Source organism: Aquarana catesbeiana, linkage group LG08 (genome assembly GCF_042186555.1).
Source record: "Aquarana catesbeiana isolate 2022-GZ linkage group LG08, ASM4218655v1, whole genome shotgun sequence".
Classification (NCBI taxonomy): domain Eukaryota; kingdom Metazoa; phylum Chordata; class Amphibia; order Anura; family Ranidae; genus Aquarana; species Aquarana catesbeiana.
In genome coordinates this window covers 8,540,460-8,565,499 of record NC_133331.1, presented here as the reverse complement: position 1 = coordinate 8,565,499, position 25,040 = coordinate 8,540,460, and positions in this window count along the sequence as shown.

Genomic DNA, 25,040 nt, shown 5'->3' with positions numbered 1-25,040 from the left:
GGAAGAATGTTCCTTACATTGGTGATCAGTGAGAAGAATGTCCCTTACATTGGTGATCAGTGGGAAGAATGTTCCTTACATTGGTGATCAGTGGGAAGAATGTTCCTTACATTGGTGATCAGTGGGAAGAATGACCTTTTTACATCTCAGAGGCACAAGGAACCCCTAGCCATCTCTGAAGGTTGAGAAAGGCGTCTCTATAGTATTCCCCTTTTCTCCTCTCTTGCCTGCTACTAAAAGGCTATGTAGGATGATGAGGGGTGGAGGAGCTGGGTCAGCACAGAGAGTAGACACTCCCAGACGAGATTAGAACTAAGACATTTAAGGAGGGAGGGGACTGTGCTAGGGAACTGACTAGTCAATTTCCGGCCAGTACAAAGCCACGGTGCAGGTGCATATAAAAAAAGTTTATGGGGTGAAAACGCGCTGCAAGTAAGTTTTTTTTAAATACTTAATTCTTCTGTAATTTTCGGAAGTTGGTGACAGGGCCTCTTGAACACAGAAGACCTTTTGGTCCATCACGTTCCGTAGCACAGTCCGCCGCCCCTTTAAATCTGACATTGTGTATTCCTGCGAGCCTGTTATGCAGAATAATTTTGTAAATTTGCCGGCGTGCTGTGAAATTCATTAATTTGCACGTGTTTATAGCGTTAAACGCCAATAAAGGCACATTACGCCGTACCTGTCCTTTTAAATATGAATTTAATGTTTCTGCTCAGCAACTAAGCGGAATGCGGTGAATCGTCCAATCAGCCGCCCTCTAGATTTGGCAGGAGCAGATTATTTTCAATTTGCGTCGTCACGTGACCAATCCAGATAGACGGAGGACCAGAAATTTCTCCTGAACTACGGAGATAGCCGCGGCTGGTGTGCGCGTCCCCCTCGCTCTCCATTATGCCTTCAGCGAGGCCAATTAACAGCTGTGTTGCCGCGATCCGTCAGATAAAAAAGTAGGTCTGGACCCTCAACCCCGCTCCCTCGCTCCGGCTAAATTGCCTTATTGTAAGAGCGAATATAATGAGACGGATTGTGATCTAATCATAAAAAGCGTAATTTGCTCTCCTTACCTCTGTGGAAGGTCTGCCGCACCACCTTGATTAAAATGATTTTGTTTTATTGAAGTTTGAATTATTTGCTTTTTTTTTTTATCAGGATTTGTCTTGTAAGATTAACACAAACATTCCGCACACATGAAAAGGGCAATTGATAGATTCACAGAACACCTGCAAAGAAATCAGCCTGCTATAAATATATAAATATATATGTACACATATATATATATATATACATACACATATATATATATATACATATACATACATACATGCATACACACACAGATATATATATATATATATATATATATATATATATATATATATATATATATATATATATATACAGTATCTCACAAAAGTGAGTACACCCCTCAGTCACATTTCTGTAAATCTTTTCTTCTATCTTTTCATGTGACAACACTGAAGAAATGACACTTGTCTACAATGTAAAGTAGTGAGTGTACAGCTTGTATAACAGTGTAAATTTGCTGTCCTCTCAAAATAACTCAACACACAGCCATTAATGTCTAAACCGCTGGCAACAAAAGTCAGTACACCCCTGAAGTGAAAATGTCCTAATTGGGCCCAATGAGCCATTTTCCCTCCCCGGTGTCATGTGACTCGTTAGTGTTACAAGGTCTCAGGTGTGAATGGGGAGCAGGTGTGTTAAATTTGGTGTTATCGCTCTCACTCTCTCATACTGGTCACTGGAAGTTCAACATGGCACCTCATGGCAAAGAACTCTCTGAGGATCTGAAAAAAAAAGAATTGTTGCTCTACATAAAGATGGCCTAGGCTATAAGAAGATTGCCAAGACCCTGAAACTGAGCTGCAGCACGGCGGCCAAGACCATACAGCGGTATAACAGGACAGGTTCCACTCAGAACAGGCCTCGCCATGGTCCACCAAAGGAGTTGAGGTCACGTGCTCAGCGTCATATCCAGAGGTTGTCTTTGGGAAATAGACGTATGAGTGCTGCCAGCATTGCTGCAGAGGTTGTAGGGGTGGGGGGGGGTCAGCCTGTCAGTGCTCAGACCATACGCCGCACACTGCATCAAATTGGTCTGCATGGCTGTCATCCCAGAAGGAAGCCTCTTCTAAAGATAATGCACAAAAAAGTCTGCAGTTTGCTGAAGACAAGGAGACTAAGGACATGGATTACTGGAACCATGTCCTGTGGTCTGATGAGACCAAGATAAACGTATTTGGTTCAGATGGTGACAAGCGTGTGTGGGGGCAACCAGGTGAGGAGGACAAAGACAAGTGTGTCTTGTCTACAGTCAAGCATGGTGGTGGGAGTGTCATGGTCTGGGGCTGCATGAGTGCTGCCGGCACTGGGGGGCTACAGATCATTGAGGGAACCATGAATGCCAACATGTACTGTGACATACTGAAGCAGAGCATGATCCCCTCCCTTCAGAGACTGGACCGCAGGGCAGTATTCCAACATGATAACCACCCCAAAACACACCACCAAGACCACCACTGCCTTGCTAAAGAAGCTGAGGGTAAAGGTGATGGACTGGCCAAGCATGTCTCCAGACCTAAACCCTATTGATCATCTGTGGGACATCCTCAAATGGAAGGTGGAGGAGCACAAGGTCTCTAACAACCACCAGCTCTGTGATGTCATCATGGAGGAGGGGAAGGGGACTCCAGTGACAACCTGTGAAGCTCTGGTGACCTCCATGCCCAAGAGGGTTAAGGCAGTGCTGGAAAATAATGGTGGCCACACAAAATATTGAGACTTTGGGCCCAATTTGGAGATTTTCACTTAGGGGTGTACTGACTTTTGTTGCCAGCGGTTTAGACATTAATGGCTGTGTGTTGAGTTATTTTGAGGGGACAGCAAATTTACACTGTTATACAAGCTGTACACTCACTACTTTACATTGTAGACAAGTGTCATTTCTTCAGTGTTGTCACATGAAAAGATAGAAGAAAAGATTTACAGAAATGTGAGGGGTGTACTCACTTTTGTGAGATACTGTATGTATGTATATATATATATACACACACAGTGCCTTGAAAAAGTATTCATACCCCTTGAAATTTTCCACATTTTTTCACGTTACGACCAAAAACATAAATGTATTTTATTGGGATTTTATGTGATAGACCAACACAAAGTGTCACATAATTGTGAAGTGGAAGGAAAATGATAAATGGTTTTCAACATTTTTTACAAATAAATATGTGAAAAGTGTGGGGGGCATTTGTATTCAGCCCCCCCCTCCCCTTGAGTCGATACTTTGTAGAAGTCTTTTTGGGTGTGACAAAAATTTTTGGGATATCCAGCGCTACTATATAGGTAATGATATGTGGCTCGTCTTGTGATGGGTGGCTCCATACAACCTAATTTTGTTCCTACAATGTGAATAAAATAATGAGATTGTATCAGTGGTGGCCCATAATGCAGGGCGCAGGGGCGCCGCCCCCCTATCCATGCATCCTGCCGCTACATGCGGTGCGCTGGACGCATGGATTCCAATGGGGTTTTTATTTTTTTTGAAGCACGTGATTAGAGCCTGAGGCTTGTCTTATGGGACTTCTTATGACTTTCTTTCACCAATGTCTTTCTTCTTGTCACTCTTCCATAAAGGTCAGATTTGTGGAGAACACGACTAATAGGGACATTGTTTATTTTATTTTTTTTTAATAAAGAAATTGTGAAAAACTGCCTCCTGTCTCTATTTTTGACACTTTTTTTGGTGAACGGGCATGGGTTAAATGTACCCCATGTTCATTCACACGGGGGGGGGGGGGGGGGTCTGGGGGACCCCTTGTTAAAAGGGGATTCCAGATTCTAATAATAAGCCCCCTACCAAACAGACCCCCACAACCACAGCCCAGGGTTTCCGGGAAGAGGCCCCTGTCCTCATCATCATGGGCACAAAGTGCTTTGAAGTAGAGGGTGGGGCAGAATCCCCCAGCCCCAAAGCACCCCCTATGTTGAGGGCATGTGGCCTGGTATGGCTTATGGGGGTGGGGGGTGGGGGCGCTCACTCACCCCTTCCATTTCCTGACCCGCTGGGCTGCATAAGATAAGTGTCTGGTATGGATTTTGGGGGGGGGGGGGGGGGGGTCCAAAAAATGTTTTTTTTTTTACATTTTTGTATTGTCGGCAATTTAAATGTCATTTTTGTTCTTTATAAATGTCAGTTTTGCTGCAGCAGGTTCTATACATGGTACAGATTTGCCACTTTACAGGCAGACTAAGGGGACCCCCCAGAGACTATACTTAAAGGATTTTTCATTTTTATTGTTTAACTTTAAGCATCACTGCTCCTGTAAAAACTATCTTTTAAAAAAAAAAGTTTTTTGCATTGATGCACGTCCCCCAGGGCAGTAACCGGACCCCCATACCTCTTTTTATGGCCAATAAGTTGTATAATATAAGCCTTCAAAATGGATACTTTTGATTTTTCAAGTTCAGGTTGCATAGAGTTTAATGGGGTTCGGGTCCGAACGTTTGTGATGGTTTAGATGGTTCTGGCGTGAACCAAACCAGAGAGTAATCGGCCCAACTCTGCACAAAGACTGTTAGGCTACATTCACACCTAGTGTATTTGATCGTTTTTCTGGCGTCTTTTTCTCGTGTTTTTATGCGCAACTTGCGCATTTTTACACAGCGTTTCTGAGCTTTGGCGTTTTTTTTATCAGCCAATAGAAAAAATGATATTCTGTTGAATCATTTGTTGCTAGTCAATTCAGCTTTTTTAGCTTTTCCATTAGCTTTTATTTATTTATTTTTATCATTATTATTCATTTATTTTTATTTTTTTTTCGTTAGGGTAAGGGGTTAGAGTTAAGGTTGGGTTAAGGTTATTATTAGGAGTTGGATCAGCATACCTGTAAACTGACATATTTTCTCATGTGCCTTATTAGACAATTCTTACGATGTCATTTGTATACTTTATAAACTTTTACTAAACCTTGATTGGGAAAAAAAAAAAGTTTTAGGAGTCGGGGTTAGGGTTAGGATTAGGAGTTAGGGTTATATTTTTTTTTGTTTTGTTAGGGTGTTAATACTACTACTACTACTACTACTACTACTACTACTACTACTACTACTACTAATAATAATAATAATAAAAAATTAATAAATTAATCTAAAATAAATACACAAATAAATAACAATAATCATAAACATCTCATGTGCCTTATTAGACAATTGTTATGATGTCATTTGTATACTTTATAATCTTTTACTAAACCTTGATCGGGAAAAAAAAGTATTAGGAGTTGGGGTTAGGGTTAGGAATAGGAGTTAGGGTTATATATTATTATTTTTTTTTTTGTTAGAGTGTTAATACTACTACTACTACTACTACTAATAATAATAATAATAACAAAAATAATAATATTAATAACAATAATACATGAATAAACAAATGTAAAATAAATACACAAATAAATAACAATAATCATAAACAAATAATAATAATAATAATAAATAAATTAAATAAATGAATACTAAGTAATAATAAATAAATAATTAAACCCTAACCTCTAACCCTGAAACAAACAAACAAAAAAAATAATAATAATAAATAGCTAAACACCCCAACCCTAACACAAAATAAATAAATAAATTACTATTATTATTATTATTATTAATATTATTATTACTATACAGGATTTATGTAGCGCCAACAGTTTGCGCAGCGCTTTATATTATATTAATAGTATTTTTTTGGGGGGGGCGGGTTGGGTGTTCATTTATTATTATTATTTTATTATTAATATTAATAATAATAATAATAATAATAATAATAATAATTTATTTAAAAAAAGTAAGGTTAAGGGTTAATTATTTATGTATTATTACATATTATTCATGTATTTTATTTATTTATTATTTATGATGATTTTTGTTATTTCTGTATTTATTTCACATTTATTCATTCATATATCCTTACCATTAGATTTTTTACAATTTTTCATTAGAGCAGAAAATGGTGCAAATACGTGCGACAAAACGCATTCCATTCATTTCCATGGGAATAAAAACGTGCCAAAAAACGCTCAAATCATGTCGGATTCGAGTGACAAAAAAATCTCCAGAACTTTTTTGAGCTTCCGGCGTCTGGCATCAGGTGACTTGGGAGTGGAGATGTGATCCGTCTCCATAGAGAATATTAGATTATTTTTCCTCCTCCAGCGTTTTGGAGCTTCAAGCTTAGAGCTCACTTATAAAGGCAGCCGCTTTACATATCAGAGGAAAGGTACAATAGTGTGAAAGGAATAAAAGTAAAACATTCGACTCCCTGAGCCCAGAGTAAAGAACATTCACCTTCACTAGGTGAGGAAATCACAAACTCGATGTCTGCAAGGGGACTCCGCAGTGCAGAAGGGCCACAGGTTGGGCACCAGGGACCTAAACAGTCCATGGAAGTTGTATCCAATCAGGAGAGACCTCGCGGGGCACAGCTGTCGGTTAATCTAAAAACGATTGTAAAAGTGGGTTTGGCACCTCAAAGTGATCTCCGATTGGTTACTAAGTTGTTCTATTTAGGAAAAGTTTTGTGGGTCACAGTTTCTATACCAGCAGGCTGTATGTAGTTCATAGTTGAAGATTGTTGTGTTTGCAGAGTTTTTGGATGCAGTCACGCGCTTTATCAGATCTTCAGGAATGTACAAATATGAACCTAGAACGCATTTCGGTGAAATTTTAGCATATCTTCATTCCCAAGATTCCCCATTCTCGAAAGCTCCTCCTGCAATATACATAATGTGTTTTAATATTAGAAAAAAAGAATGTGGAATGAATACATTACAAAGCACGTTCATTGATGTGAAAGGGGTGTTAAACCCACCACACACACACATTGCAATTTGATTGTACAACCTCTGAACAGTGAATGCCCCCCGCTTTGTATTCCGGGCTCCGCTTGCCCATCTGCAGGCCCAGGACCAACATGGCAGGTGGAGGTCCGCTCTCCTCCCCTTCTTACAGTGGCGGCTGGTGGCATATTTCTTTTTTTTTGGGGGGGGGGGCACCTGCCCTGCACTTACCCCATTTAGGTCGCGGGCATCTCTTTATGCGGGCAACGGGCGGCGGCTTCCCCTGTGTCTCCTCCTCCTTGGCATCACAGTGGCTTCCCCTGCATCTCCCCCCCCTCCTCCTTCTAGGCGGCCAATAGGATCACTTCTCCTCTTGGCCAATTGGGTGAGGGGATTGGCCGGGAGGAGAATCAGGAAGACAAAAGCGAATATTCATTCGCTATTGTCACACAACTGGGTGGGCTCAGGGGAGCAGTGCACTGCGCCCCCGAACCCACCCTTTTCTGAAGCCTATTAAAGCCTCAGGCTGTAATCACGTGCTTAAAAAAAAAAAAAACTCCATTGGAATCCATGTGTCCGGTGCCCCGCATGTAGATTAGGGGGCCAGATGCATGGATAGGGGGGACGGCGTCCTGCCTTACGGCCCGCCACTGCCTTTTTGTTGGTGACCCGGAAAGCGACGTCTATGACATCACTTCCGGGTCACCATGTCACTTTCCCCGGCTAGCATAGACCCTGCATGTCTCATTAAAGAGAACCTGTCAATTTTTTGTCCCTTATGTGATGAAAAAAGACAGTTAAGCAAAAAAATATATATATATTTATTTTTTGCAAAAAAATAACGTTACACCTAAGTACATAAAATCCCCCCCACCCAAAATTTAACCCCCCCCACCCAAAATGTAAGCCCCACCCCCACCCCCACATATACGCACATACAAATATAAACACATACTTCAGGGGCGTCTAAACGTGAAATCATTGATTGTGATACACGCGTTACATATCGCCGCGCACCCCGGACAGCAATAATTCTATCACCAGACCTCCTTCCGTAACACCAAACTGATGCCCTATAGGGGGCTTTTGATGCGTCGCCAATAGAAAATATTGGGTACTGATAACAGGTGAACAAATATTTAGGGTTTGACATGTTGGGTATCTATTTACTCGGCGCAACCTCGTCTTTTATATTTCACCAAAATTTTGGGTAGCTTACCGCGTTTTATTTGCCCTAAAAGTCACTTTAGTGTGTTTTTTTATGGAAATTTTGTGCTGGGCTTCAGAATTCTCTGCCTATAGGCTCCTGAGAGGTAAATCCGGCCCTGCCTCCGCCATGTTGTTGGCATGTTGTTGGCGTGGTCCACAGGACCACAACCTAAACCAGCCATTCTCAACCAGGGTTCCGTGGAACCCTGGGGTTCCTCCAGAGGTTGCTAGGGGTTCCTTGAGCTGTGGCTGATGAACCACCTATTTGATGATGGCTACAGAGTTCAAGGTTCAGTACCACTTAGCAAAGCCAGCATCATGACCCCAAATGTCTTTTTAGCTGTCTTTAAGGGTGGCATTCTAAACATCACTTTAAGGGGGGCATTCTTCCTATTGACCACTAATATAAGGAGCATTGTTCCAATTGAGCCCTGATGATTTGGTATTAGTAAGGGTTCCTCGAGACATGAAAATTATTTTTGGGGTTCCTCTAAGGTTAAAAGGTTGAGAAAGCCTGACCTAAACATACAAACTCCATGCACATGGTGTCCTGGTTGGGATGCAAACTGAGGAGGACCCCAGGGTTGCAACACAGAAGTGCTAACCGCTAAGCCACTGTGGGGCTCACTGCATTGCCTGTGTCTGTTGCAGTGCATTGCCATTCATTTCAAAAAGGCATATTATCGAGAAGACACGTACATAGAGAATGGCAATACAACGCATACACTAATTAGGTATGTAGGTAAGTATGTTTTCCTCAACGGCAGTTGAGGACCCAGTAAAAATGAACGGGCAATGTAACCCAAAGCCCTTCAATGCGTATGCAAAAAAAGTGCACAAAAGTATGAATGTGACCAAAGGGCCACATTATCCCAATGCATCTACCACAAAGTGGTGCGTTGTTGCACCATTTATTTTGTATGTCACCCCTATGCACTCAATCAATGCAACACCAATGCACCTGCATTGCAGAGCACCACAACATGCAGTAACATGCAGTGTGCTGTTTCAGAAACACTAGGGTGGGTGTGATTTTCAGGTCAAATCACTAAACTGACTTAGTGCGTGAGTCCTTGGGGAGAAGGATGAGCATGGGTCGGTCTGAACCTGGAGGAAAGCTGACATTTGGCTGTGGGCAGGGAGTTCCCTACCCTGGGATGGGGATGCTCATGACATCATTGACCCAATATGGAACATGGCCATAGTAGGTCAAAAACATTGACAGGGAATCCCCATGCCCGTGTTTGGATCAGTAAAGACAACCAAGCCAAGCCAAACTCAGGTTCATTCTCCAAGGGTAGAGAGGAGCTTGGGTTTGGTTTGAACCCAGAAGACAGTTGCCAGTTAGCTGCAGGGTCAAGGAGTCCCTGCTCTGCGGTTGCCTATACACAAGGGGAAGGGGGTGTTTATAACATCATTGAGCCAATATGACTACATGGCCATATTAGATCAATGATGTCTGGAGGGAATCCACTGCCTGCACCTGATTGGACCAGAACTAAGAGCCATCTTCTTGGTTCACACCAACTTTGAGTCTGTACCCATTACTGACTGCCATCTTTCTGGTTTGGACCAAACCCAAGCTCATTCCTCAGTTTAGGGGTGAGCTTGGGTTTATGTTGAACCCATAAGACAGCTGTCAATCAGCTGCGGGTGGGGGATATCCTGTTCTGCAGCCGCGTATATATAAAGGGGTGCGGATGCTCATGATATCATTGGCCCAATATGGCTACATGGCCATATTAAGTCAGTAACCGTGACCTAATATATCCATATGGCCATATTATGTTAATGATATAATGAACAATGTGGACCCTTTGTGTAGGAATGAGCTTGGGTTCAGGCTGAATCCGGAAGAAAGCTGCCAGTCAGCTGCAGGTGGGAGATTCCCTGTCCTGCAGCTGCATACAAACAAACATGGGCATATTAGGTCAGCATCGTTGGCCACATGGCTATATTAGGACAATGACATAGGCTACATGGCTCTATTGGGTCAACGACATTGGCGACATGGCAATATTAGGTCAATGACATTGGCCATTTTAGGTCAGTGACACTGAACTAATATATCCATATGGCCATATTCTTTTAATGATGTAATGAACAATGTGGCCCCTTTGAATAGGGATGAGCTTGGGTTCAGGCTGAACCCTGAAGAAAGCTGTCAGTCAGCTTCTGCTATGAGATTCCCTGTCCTGCAACTGCATACACACAAAGGGGTGCTCATGCTCATGACATTATTGAACCAACATGGCTACATGGCCATATTAGGTCAATGGCATTGGCTACATGGCCATATTAGGTCAACGACATTGGGTACATGGCCATTTTGGGTCAATTACATTGGCTACATGGCCATATTAGGTCAATGACATTGGCCACATGGCTATTTTAGGTCAGTAACACTGAGCTAATATATCCATATGGCCATGTTCTTTTAATGATGTAATGAACAATGCTCCCTTTGTGTAGGCATGAGCTTGCGTTCAGGTTGAACCCAGAAGAAAGCTGCCAGTCAGCTGTGGGTGATTCCCTGTCTTGCAGCTGCATACACACAAGGTGAGGATCATGCTCATGACATAATTGAACCAACATGGCTACATGGCCATATTAGGTCAATGACATTGGCTACATGGCCATATTGTCAATAACGTTGGTCACCTGGTCATATTAGATCAACAACATTGGCGACATGGCTATATTAGGACAATGACATTGGCTACATGGTTATATTGGGTCAATGGCATTGGCTACATGGCTATATTGGGTCAATGGCATTGGCTACATGATCATATTGGGTCAATGGCATTGGCTACATGGCCATATTAGGTCAACAACATTGGTAAGAGTAAGAGAAAGGCCACCAAATCTCGTCCTACTACCACTGCGCCCTGTATACTACAAACATCCTAATGCTAGCTGCCACTTTAAAAATTAAATGATAAAATCTGGGTCATCTCTAAGTTCAAAACACAAAAAGATGAAGAGTGGTGCTACCCCCCCCCCCCCCCTTCCCCCTGTAGTAATCAAAGGTGAACACATCCCACCAGGTTTTCAGTTGTTTTTCAAGCAGGTGATCCAAGTTTTTTACCAAACTCGCAGTGTCTTCTTCACACTCAATCATTTCCTGGTTATTACTAAAGATATTGTCGGGGTTCGTGTGCCTCTTCGACAAAAAATTAATAACTTCCATAGCTGCAGTTGGTTAAAATTAATAATATAAAACTGTGAGTGAACAAGAGAAAGTCCACCAAATCTCGTCCTACGACCACTGCGCTCTGTATACTACAAACGTTGGTGACATAGCCATATTAGGTAAATGACACTGAACGACATGGCCATATTAGGTCAGCAACGTTGGCCACATGGCCATATTAGGACAATGACATTGGCTACATGGCCACATTAGGTCAATGACATTGGCCACGTGGCTATTTTAGGTCAGTAATACTTACCCTAATATATCCATATGGCCATATTCTTTTAATGATGTAATGAACAATGTTCCCTTTGTGTAGGCATGAGCTTGCGTTCAGGTTGAACCCAGAAGAAAGCTGCCAGTCAGCTGCGGGAGGGTGATTCCCTGTCCTGCAGCTGCATACACACAAGTGGAAGATCATGCTCATGACATCACTGAACCAACATGGCTACATGGCCATATTAGGTCAATAACGTTGGCTACCTGGCCATATTAGATCAATGACATTGGCGACATGGCTATATTAGGACAATGACATTGGCTACATGGCCACATTAGGTCAATGACATTGGTGACATGGCTATATTTGGACAATTACATTGGCTACATGGTTATATTGGGTCAATGGTATTGGCTACATGGCTATATTGGGTCAATGGCATTGGCTACATGGTCATATTGGGTCAATGGCATTGGCTACATGGCCATATTAGGTCAACAACATTGATGACATGGCCATATTAGGTAAATTACATTGACAACATGGCCACATTAGGTCAACATAGCCATATTAGGTCAACAACATTGGCGACGTGGCTATATTAGGGCAATGATATTGGCTAAATGGCCACATTAGGTCAATGACATTGGTAACATGGCTATATTAGGACAATGACATTGGCGACAAGGGCTATATTAGGACAATGACATTGGCTACATGGCCATATTAGGTCAACAACGTCGGTAACATGGCCATATGAAGTCAACGATATTGGCGTCATGGCCATATTAGGTCAAGGACATTGACCTAATATATCCATTTTGGCCATATTGAGGTAAGATCTCATAAGCATTGCTGCCCCTTTGTGTATGGGATGGAGAATCCCCGTCTGCAGCTGATTTGCCCAGTACTGACATCTTCCTTCCGGGTCTTGACGAACGTGGGTTCGAACAGAACCTAAACCAAACCCAAGCTCATCCCCCCGCAACGTGACGCAACGTGTGTTGAACAAACGGGACGTAATGTTAACGCACTGCAGCAGACCCCAACAAAAAAACGACACGCGTCCCTTACCAAACCTCCACGGGTTCAGGCAGTTTCCCGCACACCTGCTGTTCTTCTCTTGTTGTCTCTTTTCCATATTAAAGCGATGAAACGCACTTCTCACAAGCCCCTAATTAAAATGTATACGTGCAATGCTTACATTACAAAAGGTATATACAGCACGGTTACTTTGGCAAGTGTTATCAAACCTTTCCTTACGTGCAAAGGAGAGCTGCGAAAAACAGGATAGAAACAAAAAAATTTTTTAACACATCAAATATCACATAATTATTATAAGTAGTGTGGCTGTTACACCTCCAAAATTTTCAAATGTTATTTTGACACCCTCCGCCATTTTTCTTACACGTGTACTGCTGACACAACATAGCTCCTAACAAAGAAACAAATGTTCCTTCACAGGAACCCCTCCCCCCACTGCAATCTGCTAAAATTTGCAAATGCAGCCGCTCACAACCCACCTCCTTCCAAAGGTCTACGGAAATAACCTCCTTTAAAAATTTAATAAGATTTGACTTTTAACTCGCAGGCAAAGGAGGGGGGGGGGGAGGAGGAAGGGCGTGCGGAGAGCTGTTAATAAGTAATTAGGCACATTCAGTAAAATAAAGTAAATGAAACCGATAAGCAAGACAGCAATTGGAAAAAAAAAAAAAAAAAAAGTTATCTGCAACGTATGACAAAAACATATCTGGGCTGCCTATAGGTTCCAAAGTCTACATGGAACACAAGGTGAAGGATTTTTGGTTCAATTATTTATTTTTATTTTTTTAACCCTTACCGAATACTGCGGTATTACCTATGTGATTTTATTTATGCAAATGTATTTTTTTTTTTTTTTTTCTTTGTTTTTTTTATCTCATAATTAGAGAATTAAATCTGACGGTAGGAAAAAAAAAAAAAAAGCTGTTGCAAGTTAAAATTTTATCTTTAGCAGTTCCTTCAATTACACGCAAGTACCTAACCGGCCCGTGACAAAAGCCAATTTATCACATCTCAATCAGGCTGAACTGCACTTACTAGAAAGCAATCTAGCTTATAATTAGCACTAGGGCTTTTATGGTGCTTGCACAAAATTATGGGCTTTTTTTTTTTTTTTTGGTTCACAGAAACAAGAAGCCTCCACCTTCCTACTCCTGGCAAAGTCAAGTTACGTAGAGGGATCCTTATTTATTATAGAAGCTGTAAACCCAACCCCAGATCTCATATATCAGAATACTTTATTAATCCCAAAGGGAAATTATATATAATTAAATGTAACCACTTCAGCTCCAGAAGGTTTTACGCCCCCCCCCCCCCTGACCCCCCCCCCCTTTCACTGGTAATTGCGCGGTCATGCAATGCTGTACCCAAATTAAATGTATATATTTTTTTTTTCACATAAATAGGGCTTTATTTTGGTGGTATTTGATCACCACTTGGTTTTTTATTTTATTTTTAAATGAAAAAAAGACTGACATTTTTGAAAAAAAAACAATTAGTAAAAAAAATAAAAATAAAAAACAGTTTATAAACAATATTTTAGGCTATAAGACATATCCAATAAAATAAAAAATAAAAAATGTAATTTCTTCATAAATTTTGGCCAAAATGTATTCTTCTACCTGTCTTTGGTAAAAAAAAAAAATCCCAATAAGTGTATATCGATTGGTTTGTGTGAAAGTTATTGCGGCTACAAACTATGGGATATATATTGGAATTCTTATTTATTTCTTTTTTCTAAGGGTAATGGCGGTGATCAGCAACTTGCAATGGGACTGCGATGGTGCAGCAGGCAATCTGACACTAATGCCGCGTACGCACGAGCGGACTTTTCGACCGGACTGGTCCGACGGACCGAATCCGGCGGGCAATCCGTCTGTGTGTGGGCTCCAGCGGACCTGCAGCGGACTTTTTCGGTCGAAAATCTGACGGACTTTAGATTTGGAACATGTTTCAAATTTGTCCAACGGACTCGAGTCCAGTGGAAAAATCCGCTCGTCTGTATGCTAGTCCGATGGACGAAAACCGACGCTAGGGCAGCTATTGGCTACTGGCTATCAACTTCCTTGTTTTAGTCCAGTCGTAAGTCATCACGTACGAATCCGTCGGACTTTGGTGTGATCGTGTGTAGGCAAGTCTGTTCGTTAGACAGTCCAACGAAAGTCCGTCGCAACTCCATTGAAAGACCGTCGGAAAGACCGTCGGACCTTTGATGCTGAAAAGTCCGCCCGTCTGCACAGGGTATAACTGACACTGGGGTGGGGGGTGGGGGGGCTAACCGACTGCCAGTGACATCACCAGTGACACCAATACAGTGATCAGTGATAATACTATACATTATCACTGTACTAATGACACTGCCTGGGAACTGTGAGAATTGTGGAATAGATTTCTGAGGGTTTTTTTCCTTATTGGTAGAACATAATTGAGAAAATTCTGTCCTCCAAGAATTTTGAGACTGTATGGGTAATGGTTCTTGAGCTAGAGGACATGCTGGGCACTGTCAGAATTCTGGGACAGAGGTCTGTGTTCCCTTTGGGAAGGACATAATTGGGGAACTGTTGTCCTATGAGAGTTCTGAGACTATATGGGTGATGGTTCTTGAGTTAGGGGATATACTGGGCACTGCGAAAATTGTGGGACAGATTTTTGAGGTCTTTGTTCCCTTTGGGAAGAACATATTTGAGGAAATGTTGTCCTCCAAGAATTTCAAGACTGTATGGGTGATGGTTCTTAAGCTGGAGGACATGCTGGGCACTGTGAGAATTCTGGGACAGAATTTTGAGGTCTTTGTTCCCTTTGGGAAGAACATATTTGAGGAAGTGTTGTCCTCCAAGAATTTTGAGACTGTATGCATGATGGTTCTTGAGCTAGAGGACATACTGGGCACTGTGGGACAGATTTTTAAGGCCTTTGTTCGCTATAGGAAGAACATAATTGAGGAACGGTTATCCTCCAAGAATTTGTAGACTGTATGGTTGCTGGTTCTTGAGCTAGAGGACATACTGGGAACTGTGAGAATTCTGGGACAGATTTTTAGGTCTTTGTTCCCTATGGGAGGAACATAATTGAGGAAATGTTGTCCCCCAAGAGTTTTGAGACTGTAAGGTTGATGGTTCTTGAGTTAGGGCTTATGCTGGGCACTATGAGAATTGTTGGACAGATTTTTGATCTCTTTGTTTCCTGTGAAAATAACATAATTGAGGAAATGTTGTCCTCTAAGAATTTTGAGACTATATGGGTGATGGTTCTTGAGCTAGAGGACATGCTGGGCCTGTGAGAATTCTGGGACAGATTTGTGAGGTCTGTGTTCCCTTTGGGAAGAACATAATTGGGAAACTGTTGTCCTCTGAGAGTTCTGAGACTATATGGGTGATGGTTCTTGAGTTAGGGGATATACTGGGCACTGTGAAAATTATGGGACAGATTTTTGAGGTCTTTGTTTCCTTTGGGAAGAACATATTTGAGGAAGTGAGTCCTCCAAGAATTTTGAGACAGTATGCGTGATGGTTCTTGAGCTAGAGGACATACTGGGCACTGTGGGACAGATTTTTGAGGCCTTTGTTAGCTGTAGGAAGAACATAATTGAGGAACGGTTATGCTCCAAGAATTTGTAGACTGTATGGTTGCTGGTTCTTGAGCTAGAGGACATACTGGGAACTGTGAGAATTCTGGGACAGATTTTTCAGGTCTTTGTTCCCTATGGGAGGAACAGAATTGAGGAAATGTTGTCCCCCAAGAGTTTTGAGACTGTATGGATGATGGTTCTTGAGTTAGGGCTTATGCTGGGCACTATGAGAATTGTTGGACAGATTTTTGATCGCTTTGTTTCCTGTGAAAATAACATAATTGAGGAAATGTTGTCCTCCAAGAATTTCTAGACTATATCCGTGATGGTTCTTGAGCTAGAGGACATGCTGGGCCTGTGAGAATTCTGGGACAGATTTGTGAGGTCTGTGTTGCCTTTGGGAAGAACATAATTGGGAAACTGTTGTCCTCTGAGAGTTCTGAGACTATATGGGTGATGGTTCTTGAGTTAGGGGATATACTGGGCACTGTGAAAATTGTGGGACAGATTTTTGAGGTTTTTGTTTCCTTTGCGAAGAACATATTTGAGGAAGTGTTGTCCTCCAAGAATTTTGAGACTGTATGCGTGATGGTTCTTGAGCTAGAGGACATACTGGGCACTGTGGGACAGATTTTTGAGGCCTTTGTTCGCTATAGGAAGAACATAATTGTGGAACGGTTATCCTCCAAGAATTTGTAGACTGTATGGTTGCTGGTTCTTGAGCTAGAGGACATACTGGGAACTGTGAGAATTCTGGGACAGATTTCTAGGTCTTTGTTCCCTATGGGAGGAACATAATTGAGGAAATGTTGTCCCCCAAGAGTTTTGAGACTGTATGGATGATGGTTCTTGAGTTAGGGGACATGCTGGGCGCTGTGAGAATTGTGAAACAGATTTTTGAGGTCTTTTTTTCCTTTGGGAAGAACAAATTTGAGGAAATGTTGTCCTCCAAGAATTTCGAGGCTGTATGGGTGATGGTTCTTGAGTTAGGGCATATGCTGGGCACTGTGAAAATTGTTGGACAGATTTTTGAGGTCTTTGTTTCCTGTGAAAATAACATGATTGAGGAAATGTTGTCCTGCAAGAGTTCCGAGACTGTATGGGTGATGATTCTTGAGCTAGAGGATACACTGGGCACTGTGAGAATTGTGGGATAGTTTGAGGTCTTTGTTGCTTATGGGAAGAACGTTGGAGAAAGAAGGTAGACACAGAAGGGTCCAGGAGAGGGCCAAGGTAAGTGAATGATGGAGAGAGGAGAGGGTATATGACAGAAGGTAAAAACAGAAGGGTCCAGGAGAGGGCCAAGGTAAGTGAAAGATGGAGAGAGGTGAGGGTATATGACAGAAGGTAAACACAGAAGGGTCCAGGAGAGGGCCAAGGTAAGTGAACGATGGAGAGAGGAGAGGGTATATGACAGGAGCCTATGGTAAGTTGGCAACAGAGTACTGAAGGGTATGGAAAGGGGGGGGGGGTTAAGGACTAAGGATTATCTGGGAAATGTGTGGAGGCCCATCGGGGGGTGCATAGCATCATAGTGAGCTCAAATGGACATTTTGAAAACGAAAATGAAATGAGAATGAAAATAAAGAGTGGTCTAAGCACACAGGATGGTTTTATTCCGGTCAAGAACACCATATTTAGAGAAATTTAGAGTGAGCATCATCATTGAGGATAGCTGTAAGTTCTTCATGTATCATAGTGCCCATCACTCTCTGACTTACCTCCGCAAAGTTTAGGGCTGACTGCTTTCAAACTTTATCCAACGTCGCAAGTCCCCTTTCCAAGCCAGACTGCCTTCAAAACTCAACCTGACCTGAAAACCAATATCTGCAGAGGTGGCAAAGCTTGTACAAAACAGCTAACTGGTGGAATTCATAGCTGGATACCCCAGTGGGCCAACAGCATTGTAGAAGCCAGTGTAAAAGGATCTGTGGCTTCTCTGGAAACCCTGCCATGAAGAAGAAGAGTGTGTGTGTGTGTGTGTGTGTGTGTGTGTGTGTGTGTGTGTAGGGGGGCGTCTAGATAAGGGCATCCCTGCCGGGAAGGTCCTTGCCCAGGCACTTCCTGTTATAGGGCAACAACGCTCTTTTGCTTTCTTTCAATGAAGCTTCTGTGTTGTCACACTGGCGTCTGATGGAGATTACAAGTGGTCATTTCAACACACATTTTACAGGCATGATGCACTATTGTTACCATCAGGAAACCTGCCCCGAGAAATGTAGCCATCCATGGAGTGAGTATAGAAAGGAAGTGGCTGTAAAGAGAATGCAGCACTGACATAAAAGGATGAAAAAGAGGTAAACACAAGTATTTAAAAATGGCAGTTGTTGTTTTCAAGATGGTATGGAACCCCCCCCCCCTCTACTTTACAAAATGTTTCCATCAGTTCCATCCCACTGTTAGCACTGTGACACTGCACCAGGCTCCCTACTCCATATATGGTGGTATATAAAAAGAATTCAATCCGGATGGCCGCACTCCATCAAAGATTTCTTTATTAGTTAAAATCCATACAGCAAAAGAGAAATCGCTTGCTAACATGTTTCACACCTTAACTACTGGTGCTTACTCATAGCTAACTTTTTAGACAAATGACAATGATTTATATACACCTGTCAGTACAAATTAACAAAATAGACAAGGTGGGTTTAATTGAAAAATTGGAAGATTGGTAAATTGATAGATTCTTGTTGCAGGTGGTACACATGTTGCACTTGGCTCTGCTTGACACCGCATTAGATCTGCTAAGACCCATATCCTACACGATGTCATTACTTTAATGTAGTTCAGACAATGGTAACCCACATCGCTATTTAAATATGTACATTTCATGTTGTTTGTAATTGCCGATGACATATGTATAATCCTCTAAAAGCATAGATAGGAAGTAAAAACATCAAAATCAGAAAACAAAAACAAGAAACTCAACACATGTGTTATAATATATGTATATAGCTTCATTGGTGCTGGAGGAGGAACGCATACTTAAAAAGGTACAGCTTTGGCTGTAAAAGGGTGTGTTGCCATTTTAAAATATAACATGAGCTGTGGAAAGTCAAGAAGAGGGCAAAGGACTAGTATCACCCGTGGGCTCTTTACAGCGCACCACAGTAACAACAGCCATCTTGGTAGAGGGGAGCAGGGAGATCCTTGCACTACAATTCGGTAGGTACAACTTTCCCCCCAGAAAGGAGAACGATAAGTAGCACAGTAGTGTAGCACCCCCAGAGCTACTGTTATGCTACATGTATGTAGCACTACCCCCCCTCAGGGGCTGCTGGTAACCGGTTCCCCTATTCCTGCAAAGCCAGGCAACAAGCATTATCCACTTTCATCCGGACACAAGATGGTTTTGTTGTTTTATTAAGGGTAATACATTGGATGGGGTATAGGGGTTATGGGATGCCCAGCCTGACCGAAACAATGAATGGGGATGACTTCCTATGCACAAAATCCTGAACTGTCCTCCTTGCTGGACATCGTCAGTCTTTAGTGATCAAAAGAAAAAGTCCCTTGAGGACTAGGAACTCTCAGTCCCCCTTTAGAAAATAGCACAGAATGTTGGAAACTACATACAGGAGTATATTCTCTCCTCCTCCTTGCTCTACTGCCTGCAGAAACTACCAGCCCCCCTGGCTGCTTGTCCACCAGCCTACCTGGCTGCTCCGAAGACCTCCCAGGGCAAGGGAGAGGAAGGGTTGAGCACAAAGCTGTCCTCCTGAAAGGATTTCTACATATGGCAGTCTCTCCCCTTGTGAATCCCTGGGTGTGCTGATGTACTCACTCTGTCCTCTTTGCTCCCTGCTGTTTCTTAGGCAAGACTCCTCCCTAAATGGGGATGCTGATAGGATCTTCCCAAGCCAGTCTGAGCCCAGCCTGGAGGCAGAGCTCGCCAAACCCAGGGGTCCCCTCCTAGGCTACCGACAGCCTCCTCAGCACTCCATCTTCCACTCGACCCTGCCAGGACACTCTGCTTGGGGATTGGCCACGTTCCCTCAAGTATGCAGATCAGTACCTCCTGGCTTCCACCCACTAAGGCCCCTTTCACAGGAGGCGGACTCCGTTTCTACGGAGCCCGCCTCGGTCCGCCGGCTCAGCGGGAGATCAGTCCGTTGATCTTCGCTGAGCCGGCGGATGACAGGTCCCTCTCTGCTCACTGAGCGGGGAGGGGCTCGTCAGGCGCCGCTGCCGCCTATGGAGGGATCGGATGAAAACAGACAGCATGTGCATTTTCGTCAGATCTCACCCGATCCGCCAGCGATGGACCTGGACGTAGAGCCATCCGTCTGCTTTTAGCGGATCGGACCGGGTCGGATGTCAGCGGACATGTCTCCGCTGACATTCGACGCTCCATAGGCTAACATGGAGCGCCCGTTCAGGTCCGACGTCAAAACTGACAGGCGGACCTGAACGGTCCGATCGTGTGAAAGGGGCCTAAGAAGTTTCTCCAAACTGCCTTTGTGAGCCATCCAGCCTGACCTGCAGTAATCCTAACCCAATTTCTGACTCTCAAAACTTACCATGAGTCATAACTTAAAGGGGTTGTAAAGGTTGGTGTTTTTTCTCACCTTAAGGGCCCTTTCACACTGGGGCGGGGCGGGCGTCGGCGGTAAAGCGCCGCTATTGTAAGCGGAGCTTTACCGCCGGTATTCGGCCGATAGCAGGGCGGTTTTAACCCCCGCTAGCGGCCGAGAAAGGGTTAAAAGCCACCGTAAAGGGCCTCTGCAGAGGTGCTTTGCCAGCGGTATAGCCGCGCCGTCCCATTGATTTCAATGGGCAGGAGCGGTAAAGCAGCGGTATACACTCCGCTCCTTCACCGCTCCGAAGATGCTGCTGGCAGGACTTTTTTTACCGTCCTGCCAGCGCACCGCTCCAGTGTGAAAGCCCTCGGGGCTTTCACACTGGAATCAAAGCAGCGGCACTTTCGGGTCGGTTTGCAGGCGCTATTATTAGAGCAATAGCGCCTGCAAACCGCCTCATTGTGAAAGGACCCTAATTCATCCCATGTGTAGCACTGACCCCTGAAGGAGCTGCTGTTTTATCTGGGCCTGTACTCTGCTTTATACCCCTTTGAATATCTCAGTCCCCCTGACACAGCTGTGGTGTAATAGTGTGCAGTCAAAACAAAATCATAAAGGCAAGTTCACAATACTCAATATAATATACCTGTCTGTAGTTACCTTTACCCTCCTCTTGGCTGGTGATGAAGAGGAAAACAACTCACACAGTTATATTTGAATAATAACCGTATTTACTGTAATTGTTTTAGAAGTTTTAAACTACAATGGTTGTACTGTCAGACCAACATAGTCTGACAGTCAACCGAACTTTATTTTACAAAGATACAATACAGGTATAAAATGTCTGATATAATATATGAGTGGTGTAGCAAAGTAAATAGGATAACCGTCAGAGTGAATTTCTCTCACTATGAGCGCTATCCTATTCCCTGCGCGCTTTATTACTACACTGAATCAAAGACTAACTTGATAAAGTGTAGTACAACAATTAGAGAGCTCCCTCATTTAGTATCACACTACCCCAATATAGTAAAGGGACACAAGGCCTTGAGTTTTACTAAACAGTCCATCTTTTCTTCTTCTCTTCTGCTAGTAGATTTGTAATCCAAAGGGTTAATGACTCCTGATCAAAGTAGACTGAAATATGAAAGAAAAGTTCCGGTGCAGCCGCACTATAACTAACTTTGATGCCAGGGACGCAGTACTAAATCCTCTTGACTTTGCTTGTGGGACTAAGGGTCCCAGCAACTCTGTCTTGTGTAGACGGATGTATAAAAGTGCATCAAGAAACTTGTGGGCAACAGCCCTCTCATCCAACCAGGACAGTGTTCTCAGAAGACTCCGTTCTGATATACAGGGTTCTGTCTCCACAGTATCTCAGTTCGTTCGCTGTGACCACTTCACAGACAACCGGGAGTCCTCGGGTTACCTTCTTTAAAGGTCTCTGGAACGATCACTCTGCTGCTCCAGCACACTGTGATGTAAGGCAGGATCAAAGACTGCTCAGAGACAACCGGGAATCCTCGGTTACCTCCTTCAAGGGTCTCTGGAACGATCACACTGCTGCTCCAGCACACTGTGATGTAAGGCCGGATCAAAGACTGCTCAGAGACGACCGGGAGTCCTCGGTTACCTCCTTCAAGGGTCTCTGGAACGATCACACTGCTGCTCCAGCACGCTGTGATGTAAGGCCGGATTAAAGACTGCTCACAGACGACCGGGAGTCCTCGGTTACCTCCTTCAAAGGTCTCTGGAACGATCACTGTGCTGCTCCAGCACGCTGTGATGTAAGGCCGGATCAAAGACTGCTCACAGATGACCGGAAGTCCTCGGTTACCTCCTTCAAAGGTCTCTGGAACGATCACACTGCTGCTGCAGCACGCTGTGATGTAAGGCCGGATCAAAGACTGCTCACAGACGACCGGGAGTCCTCGGTTACCTCCTTCAAGGGTCTCTGGAACGATCACTCTGCTGCTCCAGCACGCTGTGATCTAAGGCAGGATCACTGGCTGCTGTTCCGCTCCGCACAGGGTAGGCCGCAACTCTGTGGGACACACACACCCACAGAGCTCTGCTGGCAGGCCACGCGTTCCAGGAACAAGAACCCTAAGATGGCCGCTCCCAGCCTTTTTATAGGCTTCCCACAATGCAATTCTGTTCCCTGAGGCTTGTGGGAGGTACTGAGCATTGTGGGTAGGTCAAGTTAATGTCCAAATGTGAACAAACAAAATACTTCCATGTCAACTTGAATAATAAAAGAAATAAAGATGCAGTACTTTTATATTTTGGCCGCTAGATGGCGCCAGTCGCTAAGATATAACATAACATTACATTATACATCAAAAATGTGTCCCGCTACATATGCATTAAGGTGAAAAAACACCTGGCAGTCACTGGCCCCTCAGCCCCCCCCCCCCGTTATACTTACCTGAGCCCTGGAAGTTGATCTGGTGGGGACGCAGTGTCTCTCTGCCCGGGGTTCTCGGCTCTTGATTGGATAGATTGATAGCAGCGCAGCCATTGGCTCCCGCTGCTGTCAATCAAATCCAATGCCGCAGGTGCTCCGGGGGGCGGGCCCGAGTCCTGTGTTCGGCCTCTTTGGACGCTGAATGCTGGAATCGAGAGCGCGCCCGCAAGGTAATCCCCCCGGGGGAGCGCTTCTCCCAGGGGCCAGGGGGTTATCTGATGCTGGGAGGAGCAGCAAGAGCCGACGGGGGACCCCAGAAGAGCAGGTTTGGGGCCACTCTGTGCAAAACGAGCTGCACAGTGGAGGTAAGTATGACATGTTTGTTATTTAAGAAAAAAAAATTACCCTTACAATCACCTTAAATGTTCCCTCACTAAAACTAGTAGCACACTAGATGGTGCTACATTTAGTTTGTGTCCTCCCTGTAATTAGGGAGGCATGGTTTGATTAGTCAGGTCTGCTCTAGACTCTAAAGTTATGGGCTCAATTGCTTCCCTCTGTCTCTCAGGGGATCCTGAGACATTGTGGGAGGAAGAATTATGACCCCAGCCCACATGTTGATATCTCCTCAGCCTATCCCTGGTTGTTATGACCAGCAGGGGGCTGAGAGAGGTATAAATGGGCTAGAGTCCAGAGCAGAGGGCTCTTGTTCCTGGGGGGGGGGTTAAGACCCAGCCTGAGCGGCATCCCATTCACTTTGGACTGCAGCATTTTCTGCGGGTCCCAGCTACAGTTTGGCTGGGGGACCTCTGCCGTATTCTTCCTGGAGACTTCTCAGAAAGTCCACTACAGGTTGCTGGAGTGCTGAAGTATGCTGCCTGGAAATCTGAAACTGTGAGTACCAGCCTCTTTGGATCTGCAGACTTTCCTTAACTCCTCTGGAAGATCTTTAGCTACTATTCTTTGCAACAAACAAAAATTGGGCACTATTCTCCCACCGATACCAATTATTTCTCCCCCCAATACCAAAAATCAGGCATTGTTTACTCCCACTGGGTACAGTCCGTCCCCACTAAAGTCTGAAGGACAGTAAATTGGCCCTTTCTTTAGAAAGTTTGGAGACCCTTGGTTTAGAGTCTTCATCGCTAAGTTATAGTTTCCTGGCGTATCCCTAGGTTCACCCCTTCCCAATCCACGTTCTACCCCAAAAATAAAAGAATAAAACACAAAAAAAGAACTGCACTCTGGCTCGAGTGATAGGGAAATGTCGGGCGCCTGGCTGCAGGGTGCCAATCAGGGAATAGAACCCAGAGCCGAATCGCCTGACCAATCTGGTCTGTGCGCTACAGTAGGGACATCACCAGCTCTAAATCTGGTGAAATTGGTTATCACATGCAGCAGTGCCTTAGATTTCACACTGCATATACAGCTATGAGGTCGCAAATTGCATTGCTATTTTTTAAGAGGAGTTCAAGACAAAAATACGGTAATATTTTTCAGCAGTGGAGGCTGGTGCTCCAATTTTTTTTTTGGGGGGAGGGAACAAACCCCCACCCCACCCCCCTGCCCACTCCCCAGCCCTGCTCACAAACCCGCTTACCAAACCCTCTCGCCAGCCCCGCTCACAAGCCCACCAGCCCCACACTTACCCCATCCAGGTCACAAGCGGCTTCCCCGGTTTCTCCTCCCGGCCAATCTGGTCGCTTCTCCTTCCAGCCAATCCGGTCTCAGGATCCGCTTCCTGTCCTGACTGGCCAGGTGGAGAAGCAGGAAGACAATAGCAAATGTTGATTCGCTATTGTCACAAGTGGGTGGGCTCAGGGCGCAGTGCTCTGCTCCCCGAGCCCAACCTTTATGAAGCCAATTAGAGCCTCGTAAAACCCCCGTAGAACTCTATGCATCCGGCGCCCCGCATGGAGATTAGGATGGATGGGCCACCGCTGTTTTTCAGGGTACTGAATAGCATCTCTAGATCAGCCTTTCCCAACCCTTTGACCCCAGAGGATCCCTTGAAATAGGTCTCAAGGAACT